A 13,930-nucleotide genomic window follows, 5' to 3' on the forward strand; every position below is an offset into this window, starting at 1 on the left:
TGACCTACACCACAGCTCATGGCAATGCCGGATCGTTAACTCACCGATCAAGGCCAGGGATTGAACCCGAGTCCTCATGGATCTGGTCAGGTTTGTTAACCGCTGAGCCACAGAGGGAACTCCCTAATCTTGCACTCACCTCCTGAGTGTGTTCCCCCAAATGAGGCCAATTCAGGAGAACCAGATCTTGAATTACAGTGAAAGCATGATTCTGGAGGGATTATAGGAGAGGAATTAGGTGCGAAAGATGATTCTTTGTATTGGCATAGACAAACAGAAAGTCTCCTAAGCTTGGAAAAAGCGATAGGACTTTGCCATAATTCAAACAAGGTACCTAATGAGATTCTCACCAGCAAAGGCTCCCCTGGTCCATAATAAACACCTTCCTGGCCTGATTCTAAGACTCCTTCCCTGTATGTTTCACCCTTTCCATTCAAATCATTTTGTCCAATAACATCATACTAATGGGCATATTTTTATTTTATTTTATTTTTATCTTATTTTATGGCCACACCTGCAGCATATGGAAGTTCCTGCGCCAGGGATTGAATCTGAGCCATGGCTGCGGCAACACCAGATCCTTTAACCCACTGTTCCAGGGCTGGGGATTGAACCCGCACCTCCACAGGGACCAGGGCTGCTGAAGCTGGATTCTTAACCCACTGCACCACGTGGGAACTCCTAATGTGCATGTATTTTAAGGCAACTTAAGGGCACTGGACTTTCAGACATTTACCTGGAACAGAAAATGTACACTATGTGAAATATAACATCACTGCCTCCCCCTGACACACAGTGCTGCCCATTCACACTGGGGCTAATTACACCAATTCAGACTCTCGAACACTTAAAATGCCTGATGGAAATTTGCTCTGCAAAGTTCTTGGCCCCCTATCAGGATCCTGTGCCTAAACTCTGATAGCAGTAGTGACAACTTCTGAATCATCTAGATGTTCAATCAGAATAGAGGAATCCCCCTCTGTTCGTTGCTGCTAACACAGGGATATTTTTGGCACTTTCTAAACACCTATAACCCGCACGACCATATCAATGGTAGAAACTTGTATGTCCTTTAAGATCTTACCCATAATTTTTAGTTTTATGACAAGTTGTCCTTTTCTGCATTAACCACCTTTAATATGACTTTGCATGATCCCTCTTGACAAAAAGATGCCAAGTAAAATCCTGGGAGAGGCTTCCACCTGCAGAGGAGAACAGGGCTTGGGGTATCGCTCAGAGGAAGGTGTTAGGAGGATCCGACTTCTCTGAACCTCAGAGGACCACCCTTCCAGGGAGGAAGAGGGACAGCAAACTCCACCCATGAGCAGAGGAAAAAGCTCCTCTTAGCCTGGGCTCTGCGTGAAAAAAGTAACTATGGGTCTACACTGGTGGGGGTTAGGAAGTATATGAAAAACATCTTCTGTAGAGATAAAACCACGCCAGACAGGAGCTGATCATCTAAATGGCAAAACAAATGAGAAGGTAAAGCCCAGGGGAGGTGCTCGGTGTGGAGGTGGGTGGAGCCAGGAATGGGGGAGGGGATCTGAATTTCATCCTAAAGGGAGGGGATTGTTGGGTTTTTTTTTTCTTTCTTTCTTTCCTCCCCCCCTCCCCCACCGCTTTGGTGCTTTGGGCTGCACTCTTGGCATGCATAAGTTCCCGGGGCCAGGGATCAAAACTCACCACAGCATTGACACAAGTCGCAGCAGTGTCAACACCAGGTCCTTAACCCAATGAGCCACAGGGAACTCCAGGAGAGGATTATTTTGATGCTACTAATGGGTTACTTACTGTAACTGAGTTAGTCCCTTTTTATTTTTTAATCGATTTTATTGGACTGTAGGTGATTTACAGTGCTGTGTTAGCTTTAGGTGTACAGCAGAGTAAATCAGCCATATATATATATATATATTTATAGTTTTAATTTTTTTTTCAGATTCTTTTCCCATATCACAGAGTACTGAATAGATCTCCCAAAGCTATATAGTAGGTTCTTGTTTCTGAAATTAGTCCCTTTTTAAAACAAAGCTAATTCCTGGTGTGACTTTTCATTTATAAAATCTAACCTTTTTGGGAGTTCCCATTGTGGCTCAGTGGAAATGAATTTGACTAGTATCCATGAGGACGCAGGTTCGATCCCTGGCCTCAATCTGTGGGTTATGGATCTGGCATTGCCATGAAGCTGTGGTGTAGGTTGCAGATGTGGCTCGGACCCCACGTTGCTGTGTCTGTGGTATAGGCCGGCAGCTGCAGCTCTGATTCTACCCCTAGCCTGGGAACTTCCATATGCCACAGGTGTGGCCCTAATAAGACAAAATAAATAAAATAAAATAAAATAAAATCTACCAATTTGAGGATAATCAGACTTTACAAATTTTATGTTTAAAAAACTAGATTTTGATTTTGCTCTTTAAATATTTTGTATTTTTGAGATTTTGATGGATAAGCATTTCTTTTTCTGTTTACAAATAAAATACCAATAAAACTGAGTCTAATACTTCACAGTTATAATGCATAATTCTATACTGTCACCCATTTGATTCTCACAGTAGCCTTGAAGATGGGTATTGTTGTCACATACCACATTGGTTTTTCTTTTTTTTTTTTTTTTTTTCTTTTTTTTAGCTGCAACCCTGGCATATGGAAGTTCCCAGGCCAGGGACTGAGTCCAAGCCACACCCACAACCGAGGCAATGCCTGATTCTTTAACCCACCACCCCAGACTGGGGATCAAACCTGTACCTCTGCAGTGACCCAAGCCACTGCAGTCAGATTCTTAACACACTGTGCCACAGTGGGAACTCCATATGACATTGATTTTATCCACAAAGAGACAAGAGTGCCTACAAAATAAACGAGACTAGTGTTGGGAGACTGTGGCTCAGAAAACCTAAAATACAAGCCCAAGGTCAGGGGCTCCTAAGGGAAAAGCTTAGAAACTGATCTCAAGGTCAACCATCTTCCTCCGGCACAATCGTCTCTCTTCCCAGGAAGAACTTCCTTCCATGTTTCTTGTCTCATAGTGGAAAAGATGAACAGAAAACAAGAAATATCAACTGGCATTTCCCTCTGTATAAAACACTGTTTCTATAAATAAAATGCAGGATGCTCAAATAAATGATAACAAAAACATCAAAACAAAGTGAGATTTGCCTTAACTCAGGTCTCCTGTCTTATCGAAGATTCCTCCTTAGAAATACTGGTTTCAAGCGACAGGCATTCTTCCTATTCTATTTGTTTGGGGCCACTTGTTCTGGTCTTACTACTTATTTTACTCTATTTTATCTTTTTCATTTATACCTAGAAAGGAAAACCAAATAACACATTCTACTTTAATTTGAGTGGTATGAACCATTTTTGGTTTCTTTGTTAACACTGATGATTTCAATGTGTAATCGTGTTTAAAAGAAGACAATTGGAGTTCCTGTTGGTGGCGCAGTGGTTAACGAATCCGACTAGGAACCATGAGGTTGCAGGTTTGATCCCTGGCCCTGCTCAGTGAGTTAAGGATCCGGCATTGCCATGAGCTGTGGTGCAGGTCGCAGACGCGGCTCGGATCTGGCATTGCTGTGGCTCTGGTGTAGCTTGGTGGCTACAGCTCCGATGACACCCCTAGCCTGGGAACCTCCATATGCCGAGGAGAGCGGCCCTAGAAAAGGCAGAAAGACAAAAAGAAAAAAAAAAGACAATTTATTTATACTGTTATTTATATTTATTATGTGATGTTATTTCATTCTTGTTATTTTCAATAATATGTACACTACTCTATAGAAAATAAATCACCAAGGACCTGCTGTATAGCACAGGGAACTCTACTCAATATTCTGTAATAACCTATATGGGAAAATAATCTAAAAAACAATACATACATATATACATATAACTGAATCCCTTTGTGATATACGTGAGATGAACATGACATTGTAAATTAAATACACGTCAATACAAAATAAAATTAATAAAAAAACCAATATGAGAGGTGAGAAATAGAAATAGTAAAAATAATAATTATAATTATTATTGTTATAAATTGAGTAGTTAAGTTACATATTTTTATACAAATTCCAAAGAGCAGAAAGAATTTGGTTTTTTCAGATGAGGTAGAGAAATCAGATATATTACTTACAGTAACTGTGTAAAAAGGAAGTGGCATGTATATTTAGGTCTCTGTTCTTTGATTCTCTTTTCTAAATCCTTTCATATTTCTCTCTTATTAGTGCAAAATGCAAAAAAAAAAAAGTTGCAAACACTGACAAAATCTTAAAAACAAAACCTGTCCCTTTGGAAATGTTTCATGGTCAAATGTTGAAGGATTACAGTGAAATGCCTCTTAGTTTTGCCTAACTTGAAAGACATATAGCATTGAAAGTTTTGAATAGCTATAATTATACATTTAGCAAGCGTTCAGTCTATATTTTTTGGTTTCTCTTGCTTGAAGTTTCATTTCTGCTCAGACTTCCTCTTACTGCCCATCCCACCGTCAACCTTGCATATTTCAGCTGATCCAACGATCCTTCCTCCTTTTGAGCATGTGGGCTCAGTCCCTGAGTCTGAATATCAGTGCAGAGTAGATTAATTCCTGGTTCCTTGGAGCTTCTAGGTATTTCAAAACCATAAGCTGCACCTTTCAGGCAAAACTCTAAGACTTGTTCTGGATGCATCTGCAGAGTCCAGAATCATTCATATCACTTATTCACTATTGCTGAGCACTGATATATAAAACAAGGATCAGTCAAATAGGACCATCTTCACTTTTTTATCTGACACTGGCCAGGGAGACAGCCCTCCTGACTCCTGTCCCCTTCCTGACCTTCTCTCTCCAGCTGGTTCTCCCACCCCACGAGTCATTGTCCCTTCCACTCAACAGATAGTCCTCTATGCCTTTCTTCAGGCTTCCTTCAGCCTGGAATAGCCTTCTTTGACTTGCCTGGGAAATAAATCACTCAAAGTCCACTTTCAAAGTCAGCTTAAAAGCATGAAATGCTTTGAGTCCTCCCGGACCTCACTGACTTTTCTCTATCTTTAAACCCATAGGACGTTGCGCTGACCTACTGGAGGGCATGTCTCAAGCTCCACTTGTCTTTTTTCCCACCATATATACATTTTATCACATGGACGGGTTCTTTCAGCTGAAGAATGCCAACTCTACTTCCTGTGAGAAACTTACGAGGCTCTCCCTTCAGCTCTCTGTGTTTCTTTTGCAAAATGTCATGGCTTCCCCATCCCCAGTAAAGCTCACGTGTCTTCTTGGGATGGATTCTTCTGGATGGTTCTAGCCTTACGGAAGTTGTCCTGAGATAGTCATATGATTGTCTGGGATCCTCTCTCAGGGGGGAGAGAGCTGTGTACCTGGGGGTTTATTCCAAAGGACGGAGGATGCATTCCCAGATACCCCAGGTAGTGTTGAAAGACAGGTGTAGGCGTCTCAGAGTTACTGTGATGTCACCCCGTTACTCCTGGCTGAATCACTTGAAAGGCTCCTTCCACGGACCTTGAAGGACACCCACAATCCTGATCTTCTTTGTGCCTCTCTGGCTGCTCCCTTACTGTTTATTTATTATTTCTCTGGTTCCTTCCCATTTTCTTTTCTGGTAAGTGTTGGAGTTGCCCAGGATTCAGGCTTTGGACCACTTCCCTTTTTTTAATCCCTCTTCACTCCCAGCGTGATCTCACCCTGGCTCACGGGTTTAACTATCATCTTCATGCTGATGACTCACGAATTAAATTTCCACTTTGCCCCTCTCCCCAAACCTCATATGCGCTTGGGTGTTTAAAAGGCATCTTGGATTTGATGAGTCCTAATCAGAGTTCCTGCTCCTTCTACATGTCCTCCCACTGAAGAAAATGGTTGATCCCTTTATATATTTCATCAAAGCAGATTCTTTCTTCCCTTCCTTTCCTGCACCCAGCTCGTCAGAAAATCTGCTGACCCTCCCCACAAAATAAATTCAGAATCTGACTTCTCGCCAGCTTCTCATGAACACCCCGGTCAAAGCCACCATCACCTCTTGAGTAGATGATTGGCCTTGGTCTACCAATTGCTTTTCCGTTTCTGTTCTTGCTCCATTTAAATGTTTTCAGTGCAGCAGTGAGAATAATCTTATTAAAACAGTCAGAACGGTGTCATTCAAGGCCTTATAACACTTGCCGGCCCACGCAGGGTAAAAATCAGATCCTTATCAAGGCATCTGAAGGCTTCCACCGCTGGTGCCACTCAAGCCGCTCCGACTTCTCTGATCCTGGCACGCTGCTGCCTCAGAGCTCACATCCTTGCTCTTCCCTCTGTCTGCAACGCTTTTCCCTAGTATCCGCTGGCTTCCTTCCTCCCCACTTTCCTGTCGTGGCTTGCAGAGGGGTCCTCTGACCTCCCCATGTAAATGGGCAGCCCCTCCCCGCTCCCCTGTCCAGACACACATGACCTTGTTCCTGTTTATTTTACACCATGGCTTTTTAACACTATCTCACATTTTGTTTTTCTATTTTTCTTCCTTATGATCCATCTCCTCCCACTAGAATAATACATCCCATGAAGGCACAGATTTTGCCTGTTTAATTCATTCCTTTATGCTCAGCGCCTGGAACAGTACCTGGCAAACAACAGGTGGCCAAATATTCCTTCAGGAACAAAGGTATAGGGGAGGGTATGCAACAAGTCTATCCTAGAGTAAGAGGTCAGTCCTCTTTCTTTCTTCCTTTTTTGGGTGTGGCTGTGGCATGTGGAAATTCACGGGTCAGGGATCAAACCCACATCACAGCAGTGACCTGAGCTGCTGTGGTGAGAATGCCAGATCCTAACTTGCTATACCACAATGGAACTCCCAAAGTGGTCTGTTTTGTCTTTTTTTTTGCCTTTTTAGGGCCGCCCCCACTGCATATGAAGGTTCCCAGGCTAGGGGTCAAATCAGAGCTGCAGCTGCTGGCTACACCACAGCCACAGCAACACAGGATCCGAACTGTGTCTGTGACCTACACCACAGCTACGGCAACGCCAGATCCTTAACCCACTGAGCAAGGCCAGGGATGGAACCTACCTCCTCATGGATGCTAGTCAGATTCATTTCCACTGAACCATGATGGGAACTCCCAGGTCTGTTCTTAAAATACATTCCCACAAGCATGTTACCTCTTTGTTCTCCTTCCTGCATGTATTAATCAAATACCGACCAAAAGCTTAATGAGGTCAAAAAGCGGAAGGGAAAGAAAGAAGAGAGAACAAAGGAGAGAGAGAAGAAAGATTATTTTTAATAAACTAGTTGAATCAAGGTTTGTATTACCAGGTGGAAAAAGAATGTTTTAAAAATTTTCTGTATCATGTATCCTTTGAGAGGACAAGCAACTAGACTGTCTGTGCTACAATATATTCCAAAGTCTTTAGTCAAATCGTTATTGACTACATGCATGTTAATTTCCATGCCTTCACTGCCTAGTTAAGAATATGCATTGTCGGAATTCCTGTCGTGGCTCAGTGGTTAACGAATCCGACTAGGAGCCATGAGGTTTTGGGTTCGATCCCTGGCCTTGCTCAGTGGGTTAAGGATCTGGCATTGCCGTGAGCTGTGGTGTAGGTCGCAGACATGACTCGGATCCCATGTTGCTGTGGCTCTGGTATAGGTTGGCGGCTACAGCTCCGATTCGACCTCTTACCTGGGAACCTCCTTATGCTGTGGGTGTGGCCCTAGAAAAGGTAAAAAGACAACAAACAAACAAAAAAATGAATATGCATTGATGCATTGTCAACTAATAAAACAATGTAAAGCTAGGTAAGAGCGTGGACTGAGGAGGAGTTCTCGTCGCCACGGCTCAGCGGAAACAAATCTGACTAGCATCCATGAATACACAGGTTCGATCCCTGGCCTTGATCAGTGGGTTAATGATCCAGCATTGCCGTGAGCTGTGCCATAGGTCACAGACATGGCTCAGATGTGGCGTTGCTGTGGCTTTGGTGTAGGCCTGCAGCTGCAGCTCTGATTTGATCCCTTGCCTGGGAACCTCCATATGCCATGGGTTCAGCCCTCAGAAGACCAAAAAAAAAAAAAAGAGTGTGGACTCACAGCAGAGAGCTTAGTCTGGGTCCCAGCTCATCCCTCCCTCTTTCTTTTTTTTTTTTTTTTGTCTTTTGTCTTTGTTGTTGTTGTTGTTATTATTGCTATTTCTTGGGCCGCTCCCGCGGCATATGGAGGTTCCCAGGCTAGGGGTTGAATCGGAGCTGTAGCCACCGGCCTACGCCAGAGCCACAGCAACGCAGGATCCGAGCCGCGTCTGCAACCTACACCACAGCTCGAGGCAACGCCGGATCGTTAACCCACTGAGCAAGGGCAGGGATCGAACCCGCAACCTCATGGTTCCTAGTTGGATTCGTTAACCACTGCGCCACGACGGGAACTCCCCTCCCTCTTTCTTTTTTTTTTTTTTTTTATTTTCCCACTGTACAGCAAGGGGGTCAGGTTACCTCCCTCTTTCTATGCCTGTTTCTTTAGCTGGAAAATGAGAGATAAAACCAGTACCTACTTTACAGGGCTGCTGTGAAGATTAAACTAGTTAATCTTTATAAAGAACTGAGGACAGTGTCTAGCACAAGTTATTGCTACCTTTTAAAAACTGTGTAATTAGGAGTTCCCTTGTGGCTCAGTGGCTTAAGGACCTGGCGTGGTCATTGCAGTGGCTTGGGTCACTGCCGAGACATGGACTTGATCTCCAGCCTGGTGCAATGGGTTAAGGATTCGGCATTACCATAGCTGTCGCGTAGGTTGCAGCTGTGGCTCGGATTCATTCCCTGGCTTGGGAACCTCCATATGCCATGGGTATGGCAGAAAAAAAGAAATTCTCATTCTCAGATAATTCAGAGATAACATAAAAGGATTTAAACAAGAATCTAGGGAGGGCCTCAAAGAAAAGCAAGATATTTTCTAACCATGTAATCTCCTTAGTGTTGCTTTCCTTGGCTGAAACTCTGTTTTTCCTTCTGTAAATGGTAACAGTTACATCCGCCTTTTCCCATTGTTGTACATATCAGAGAAGATCAATAAAAGAATCTATTGTAGAGACCAGTATAGAGACAGTTTGCAATAAATGATAGTTATTAGCTCCAGTTATTGGAGTGCTCAAGTAAAGAAAATAGCAGTAACAACTGAAAGTACACTTCCTGGGAGTCATGGGGTCGATGCATTTATTAAAGCCATTTTAAGTCCTAAACTCTGGGGCTTATGTATGTTGAGATACAAATGAAAAACCCTTAGCAGTCCTGTAAAGTTGATTTACTTGAATTTACTCATTAACAAACAAACAAGCCTGGGTACAGTAATTCCAAACACTGAATCCCAATGTTCAAAACCCACTGACATAAAATGAAGGAAAGAACAAAAGCAAAGAGTTATCTGGGTTTTCCAGTTTTTCTGGCTTTCAGACAAATTGACGTGAGAATTCCCGATTGCCTGGAATGATCGCTTTACTCTGGTTTACTAGTACTATGTAACCATAACATATGCCACGCATTTGCTAGGTTTTGGGGAGATTACACAAGACAATGGAGGCGCAGTTCGCTCGGAGTTGGATTTCCGTGTCAGTGTGGTCGACTTATATTGAGACTTCACTCTTGACCTTTCAGAGGCAGCTCTATATCAAAGGAAAATAAATGGCATCAAATGCACTTTTTATTGCACATGTTTTAGATCAGCCTCGAGGTTATGGGTTCTGGAAAGTCAATAAATCCTCCATGGTACATTTTGTGATACAAGGCAGTTGACTTGAACTCCATACATTTCACGTTGCCACTGGCAACTGCACGGGTCTGTGCAGCAAAGGAGAACACATGTTCACATGATGCTAATACTAAGACCTAGCACCTGGGTCACAATAATAATATATATGCTTTGCTGAGCACTTTCACATGTATTACCTCGTTGGACTCTCACAATGACACCTGAGGTAGGCAAGACAAGCAGACTTACCCATTTCACAGATGATGAAACTGAGCTGAAGGTAACTTGGGAAATTTGTCCTAGTTACCTGGCTCCTAAAAGGTCAGGTGAAGACCAGTTTTGACATTGACTCTTGCCTTTTTTTTTTTTTTTTTTTTTTTTTTTTTTTGGCTGTACCTGATGCGTATGTGGAAGTTCCCAGACGAGGGACTGAATCCCAGTCACAGCTGCAACCTAGGCTGTACTGCAGCAATGCTGGATCCTTAATCCACTGAGGCACACTGGGAACTCTGACCCTGACTTTTAAATTTTTTTTTTTTTTTTTTAATATGGAGGTTCCCAGGCTAGGAGTCTAATCAGACCTGTAGCTGCCAGCCTACCCCACAGCCACAGCAACTCAGGATCTGAGCCTCGTCTGTGACCTATACCACAGCTCATGGCAACACCAGATCCTTAACCCACTGAATGAGACCAGGGATAGAATCTGCGTTCTCATGGATGCTAGTCAGGTTCATTAGTCACTGAGCCATGATGGTCACTCCTGACCCTAACTTTTATATTATTCTACTTGCTATGCTGTCCTACTTCTCAGAGGTTTAGGAATGAAACATGCCTGGATTTGCAAGGAAAAGGCTGGATATGCCACAGATAAACTGGATTGATTCACAGGTGGCAAGAGGGTCTGAGGTGGGCAGGGGGTATCCAAATTTTGGGGTAGAGACCCATCATCATTGTCTCCATCACCTTCTCCGTCATCACCTCCTGTTACAGCCACGGGAGTTATGGTCTGCCTGTGCGTTCCCACCCTCAGCAAAGGGAAGACGGCAGCGAAGGAGCTGGAGATGGAGATGGAATTGGAGATGCAGAGCCTCCGAGGTGGTTTCTTGCAGTAAATAGAGTGGAGTCACCCCCATCCCTCCCCCACCCACCCCGCCCCCTGCTGGAACCTTTAATGAGTAGCCCCCCCGGGAGCCCCAGGCTCTAGGTTGGGGTGAAAATTGCTCCTCGGTGACTTAGGCCATCACAAGACTGGGGAGAGGAGCCTGTTTCCCAGGTTGTTTCATAGAGAACTGAGACTACACGCCATCTGCCCACTACCTCCTCGCTAGAAACCCTCCACCCCCAGGCAAAGAGGGGGCCGCGTTCCTTTTTTTTTTTGCTCTCACCCCCGCCCTCGGCTGCCCTTTTATGCATTTTATTATCTTCTAGGACTGCCTAACATGCTCCTTTAACCTAGTTTCTGCTTTCTGGGTATACCGGAGAGGGAAAGAAGGAACAGCCGCTAAACTGCCTTTTTGGTGACCCTGAAGAATGTTCCGGAAACCTCAGTGAAAGGAAAGGAAGATGTCAGGGGAAGGTGTCAGGAGAGACCTAGCAGCAGGGTCGGAGGGACAGCCTTTGTCCTGGAATAGGTAGGTACTGTGGCCGCGCGCGCCTTGTGCGTTTGGGGTCCCTCCCAGTTCTGCGACTTGGGCTCCCAGGGCACCGTGGCCCCTTGGCCAGAAAAGCCCCTGAACCCAGACGCCCCTGACCACAGCAGGTGTCAGAAAGTACTAGTGAGGGGAGTTCAAAGATACTAGGGAGCTGGCAAAAAACAAACAAAAAACAAAACAAAACAAAAAACCCAAAAAACCCCCCCAAAAACAAAAAAACACCTGAAGCTCAAGAAAATCTGCATTGGGAACTCGCACAAGGAAGAAGGTTCCGGGGAAGAGCAGCCTGGGGCTGAAGGAGTTGCGGGGCTGAGCAGAAGGGCACAGGGAGATGTGCCAGACGGAGGAAGAGAAGGGTGGCTCGTGGAGGCAGTGAAGCGAGGCCGGGGGCGTCTGGGTGAACCAGCGCAGTATTCTCGGAATAGGCACGTGGTACCTCAATCTCGGCTGTGCTCATCTCATCAGGTACCTTCTGAAGTTAGGACAGACATAAAATGCTTGCATTGTTATTGAGAATTCATGTGTACATAGGTGTGTTCAAGCCACCTCAGCCAATCCAAAATGTTGTTAAAGAGCAAGATTGATCAATGTCAACATCAAAAAAAGAAAAACAAAACAAAAACACCCGGAGTTCCCGTTGTGGCTCCGTGATTAACGAATCTGACTGGGAACCATGAGGTTTCAGGTTTGATCCCTGGCCTCACTCAGTGGGTTAAGGATCCAGCGTTGCCATGAGCTGTGGTGTAGGGGCAGACGTGGCTCAGATCCCACGTTGCTGTGACTCTGGTGTAGACACCGGCTATGGCTCCTATTAGACCCCTAGCCTGGGAGCTATATATCCATATACTGGGGACCGGCCTTAAAAAAGGCCAAAAAAATAAAAATAAAAATAAAAAAACCCAGACTCCAGAGTCACCTTGGGCAAAATGGTGGCCACCTGCCATATCTGCCCATGGAGCTTTTCTATGTGGCTAGCTAGTCTGCAATGAGGGGGGCTATCAATCCAAGTACATACTGGACCTTGAGAATGTAGTCTGCCTAAAAGAATGTGAAAATCTCTCTTTTTTAAATTAATTGCATATTGAAATCATATTTTGGATGAGCTGGGTGAAATAAAACATGTAAGGATTAATTTGTCTTAACCTTTTTTTCTAGTCTTTTTAGGGCCACACCCAGGCATATACAAGTCTCAGGCTAGGAATGGAATCAGAGCTACAGTGGTCGGCCCACACCACAGCTGCAGCAATGTGGGATCCGAGCCTTCTCTGTGACTCACACCACAGCTCACAGCAACACCTACTGAGGGAGGCCAGGGATCGAACCCAAATCCTCATGGATACCAGTCAGTTTCAATACCACCGAGCCACCATGGGAGCTCCTGTCTTAGCTTTTTCTTTAATGTGACTACTAGAAAGTTTAAAATGACAGATCATATTATATTTGTATTGGACACTGCTACTTTTAAACCAGTTCTGCCATTTATTTGCTGTGTGTCCTTGGGGAAGTTAGTTAACTTCTCTGTACCTCCAATTCCTCAACCATAAAATACTTGAGTTGTGAAGATGAAATGATTTGATATGAGAGAAGCACTTAGAAGAATATTTGGGATACAGGAAATTTAGCTATTTTTATCTCTCTTTATCAATCAATCAATGAGCTATAACAAATTCATATGTATTTGTATGGCAGCACCAGAGGGACACAAAAGCGTTAACTATTACAAAGTGCTTTTTATCAGTTTTCTTTCTTTTTTTCTTTCTTCCTTCCTCTCTCTCTCTCTCCCTCTTTTTTCTTCTGTAAAAGGGTTTCAGTGAGCTACAGTTACAAGTCAGAGATAAACCCTTAAAAAAGGGCTGAGTTGGAATGCATTTCTGTATTCCCCGCCAACTGTTGTAGCTATGGAAAGCATCTGAAGTATTTTGCTGATAGTTGGAATAATAATAATTCAATTATTTTTCAAAATGGTTTCACAGTCTTTTAGAAATGTGAGCTCCCATAAAATGTTTGTGTTTTTTGACTGTAGCGACAGAAAATATACAGAGCAGGGTCCAGCAGGTAGGGTATGCATTGTAGTATAAACAGACAAATGTTTTTGGTTGTTTGCTGTAAATATAGGAAAAGGTACACCAGAATTAGTGAGTTTAATTAGAATCTTAACTTCTTTGAGTGTGTTTGCTTTGGCTGGTTTCTTCTCCAAACTACTTTTAATTTGCTTAGACCTGAACCTAAAACCTATAACATATGGACTCTTCTACAGGCAGAAAATCCAAAAGCTCTAGGGGGACTGGAGAAGTTGCTGTAATTTAAGGGACTTCATAAGACATCAGATTGATTAGATCCCTGGCCTGGGAACCTTCATATGCTGCGGTGCAGCCCTGAAAAGGCAAAAGCAAAAAAAAAAAAAAAAAAAGAATCCCTGAAGACACGATGAGATGAATTGATGGTGCATTATTACAGGAGTTTTAGAGTCAAATGGCTGTTTTTCTTGGTTGGCAAAGTTCTTAACCTTTCTGAGGCTTATCTTCTTACCTGTAAAGTGGGGTCAGTAACACCTCATGTGCTGCAGGGTGATGGTGAACT

Source organism: Sus scrofa, chromosome 10, assembly GCF_000003025.6.
Source record: "Sus scrofa isolate TJ Tabasco breed Duroc chromosome 10, Sscrofa11.1, whole genome shotgun sequence".
NCBI lineage: Eukaryota > Metazoa > Chordata > Mammalia > Artiodactyla > Suidae > Sus > Sus scrofa.